This window comes from Falco biarmicus, chromosome 5, assembly GCF_023638135.1.
Source record: "Falco biarmicus isolate bFalBia1 chromosome 5, bFalBia1.pri, whole genome shotgun sequence".
Classification (NCBI taxonomy): Eukaryota; Metazoa; Chordata; class Aves; order Falconiformes; family Falconidae; genus Falco; species Falco biarmicus.
The window spans coordinates 73081250-73085245 of record NC_079292.1 but is presented as its reverse complement, the minus strand read 5'-3'; positions in this window follow the sequence as shown (position 1 = coordinate 73085245).

Below are 3996 nucleotides of genomic sequence, written 5' to 3'. Positions count from 1 at the left end.
AACTTCTAACACAAACTATGGTTTAGGCAGTTTTAATCTTGTCTCCTCCCAGTTCTGCCCTCTGTTAAAGGTCCCAAAATACATGTTTATCCACAGTGGTCAAAAATTAATTAGAAAATGTGCAAGTGTGTTCCTTTGGTATACTCTTGTGAAACACCATTTTTCCTGGGCTTGTCAAGATCATAATAGTTCATACCATCTTGGCATTTAAAAATGGGGTGTCCATACTTTAGAAGTGTTCGTGGTTATTGATAGCTGAAATGTATTTTGGTATGAAGTGTTATTTTCATAGTCTATGGCTAAAGTCCATTCAGCTAAGACAGCCAAGGACTTGCAGGAAGAGAAAATCTAATGCCTTGGGTATATTGAACAAACTGGATGTCTGAAAAACGCTCGTGCTTAGAAGACTGTTCAGATTTATAGTTCAGTGTTATCAACAGCACAGGCAAACCCAATGTGAAATTATATTGCTGCTATGTGTACTTTGGAGCAGCCCTTTACCTACTTACAGCTGCAGTTCAAGGAAACCTGAACTTTCCTGAGAAGTATTTTATTTGATTGTGCCCTTGTTGTGCATTATGAATGATTCCTGAGAGGACTTTTAGTTAAGAGAGAAGTAATTCTTAAAGCATGTGAACTATGACTACTGTCTGTCTGGATGTTACACCAAAATGTGCCATTCCTTGTAGTTTGCACCCTTCCCTGCTACCACTGTCGTCACGCCCAGTGTTTTACTTGCTATGAACAATTATAGCCTACTTAATAATGTCGATCTCTAGCTAATCTTAGTCAAATTTTGCCTTCAATACTGTTATTGGCAATACCTTGCACTGCTCATAGTTTTTCAGATTCTCAACCATACAGTTCCCTTTAGCTTCCTAGAATAAAAGTAATCATCATCAAGGAAATGGTATATGTCAATATACCATTATATATATACATATATATACATATATACATATATACATATACATATATATATATACACACACCAAATATATATACAAAGCTATATGTCAGGGCAATTCAATTGCAAGCATCAGTAAAATTAGAAAATAAGAATGCAGAAGGAAGCTGGATCACAAATCCAGTCTGCAAACGCAAAAGCACCTTTTGTAAAAAGGCCAAGCCCTGCCTTAACAGTGAGAATTGCGTTCCCTCCCACTCCATCTACTTTTAAGGCTAGCGCAAAAGATTAGTCCTCTGATGTATGGAAACCTCCTTTTAAATTCCAGTTATGATCAAATTACAATCTGGTTTTGAACTGACAGGGTCCTTTAACTTTAAAAGTTCTTCCTCTCAATCTGATACTTAGGACTCAACCTTGACCATAAATGAAGATAACACACTCGACCTCTTTTACTAGATTAAAAAAGGTAATCATCCTGAATACTTTATTGAAAAACAGGCTTTTCTGATTCTGCAGCACAGCCTTGGAGCCCTTGGCTCCAGTGCTTTCTATCTGGATCCTTATTTCACCAATTCACATGGCTAAAAATGTACACAATATTCCAGGTGTAACCTCACCAGTGCCACATCTTGAAACACTAACTATTCCTTATCTCTAGCCTTGTCTGATATAAGATTACATACAACATTTTCAGAAAAGCATCTTTTTATGGGTGATTCCTAGTTATCTACAATTAACAGGTACACTCAGGGTCAAAAAATTTCAGCTAAGGAGCTCCTGCCCTGGAGAAGAAATTCCCGTTATTGCCCATCAGCTGTGCAACTTTCTATTTAACTTTATATTCCACTCCTATTTTGCCATTCTCAGGTTCATTCTTCTTTTTTCCCTATATGATATCCAGATTCTCCTCTGTTTAACCATTCCATCCAACTTTGTGACTTTACTGTTATTTCAAAAAGTGGATCTGGAATGTCACGCATAATATATTTAAGAAATCTAATAACAGTAATGAAAACTAAGGAGACAGACTGGTGCCTAGCTGAGAAACCTAAAATAAATGGGTCTTAACTGTTGGTTTCATCAAAGTTTGGGATGCCTTCCAAAAGAAAGTAATCTTAGAGAAAATATTAGAAAAAGTTTTAGAATCACAGCATATTTTAGACTGGAAGGAAACTCTGGAGCTCATCTTGTCCAGTCTTCTGCACTAAAAAAAAAAAAAAAACTAACTTCAAAAGTTGTTGCTGTTCCTTAGGTCTCATCAAGTTGAGTTTTGGATGGAAATGTCCAAGGAAGGAGATTCCACAGCCTCCCCTGGCATGTGGTTCAGTGTCTGACCACTCTCACAGTAAATAACTTGCACATGTAGATGTATATGTATGTATAACTGGAATCTCCTTTGCTGTAACTTTTTGCTAAAAGATGTAACTCATCTTTTTGCTGAGCATCACCTGTACACAGGGAGAGAGTGTGGTGCTGTCTTCTGTATAAGCACCCATTAGATAGCTGAAGAAAGCAATAAGATCCATCATTTGCTCAACTTGATTCAACTGATCAATGTCTGTCTTCCTCTGGAGACCCTCAAACCAGACACAATCTTCCAAGTACAGCCTGACAAATACTGAACAGATTTGTTTTCCAGATCTTCTGGTCTTTAATAACTGTACCCTAATATACAGCTTGCCTTGTAGGCTCAAAGGTACACTACCATCTCAGGTTTAACTCACCATCTACCAGGATCCAAAGGTCCTTTTGTGCAAAGCTGTTTTCTGTCTAGCTGACTCCCTTGACATATTCTGTGGTGCAGGGCTTGGCAGTTTCCTTTGATGAACTTTATGAGTTCCTGTCAGTCCGTTTCTCTATCCTCAACAAACCTCCACCATTCTGCCCTCCAGCACGTGAACTGCTCCTTTCCTCAGTTTGGTGTCGTACATGAACTTGCTGAGAGCACTTTCAGTCCTATTCTCCAAACAATTAATGACGTTATTGACGATTATCAGCCCCAGCGCTGACTGCTGATGAACATCCCTAGCAACTGGCCACCAGCTGCTGGGCTTTGAACTGCAGATCGCAATTTCAGATCTAGTTTTCTACCCAACTTATAGTGGGTAGACTATACCTCACCTGTTTGGCTACCAGTATAATAAAGGAGACTGTACCAAAGGTCTTGCTAAAATTCAGTGAACAACAGGTACTGCTCTTCCCTTGTCCGCCACACCAGTCATCCCACTGTAGAAGGCAGCCAGCTTAGTCAGGCCTTGATTTGCCCTTGATAAATCTGTGCTGACTGTTCCCAATCACCAGTCCACTGTGTGCCTGATAATGGCTTCAAGGGTAACTGGTTCTGTAATCTTCCATAAACCTCCTTCGGTATTTTATTGATTCTTTTTATTTGTAACTTTTTGTGCAGAACTATTTTTAGTTTTCTATGACTAAGTGATCAATAACATGGTCAAAAGCGGCTTCATTATTGTTGCAGAGAAAAACCATGGTGTTACATTACAATTGCATCCATCAGATTTAGGTCTGAATTAAAATAAAAACCAACACCACTGCCCCTGCAATTTCTCTAAAAGTGAGGCATATCCCCACAGTTAGATTATTATGTATTTAACATTAACTACATGCAAGAGGTTTAAATTCATGGTCCTATAACAGTTGTGGACCTTTTCTTGGAGGTGGGGATTCTTCATGTTCTGTTATGGCATAAAGCATCAACCATCCAGTTCCAGCACATTTCTTATACCATGATTGACATTCTCTAGTCACAAGACAGGCGTCTTGGCTATTGTTTTTTTGCTTTTTATTACAGGATGCCATACTGTACCTCTGCTAATCTGGGTGATTACTGATGTTCCACCAAGGGCACATACATGCAAAGCCCGTGTCCTCATCCTTCAAAGGTGTGTCACAGGCTCTGCTATTATGCTCTATGTCAAGGTAAGTATTCCCTCTCCCTCTTCTTTTACAGTGTTTTTCAATGGAAGCTTTTGTTCCCAAGGTTTTATTTTCAGATTGTCTGCAGAAGTATTAGCAGGTCTACGCAAGGGTTTTTCTGCCTTTTGATCGTAAAAATATGAAAAGGTATG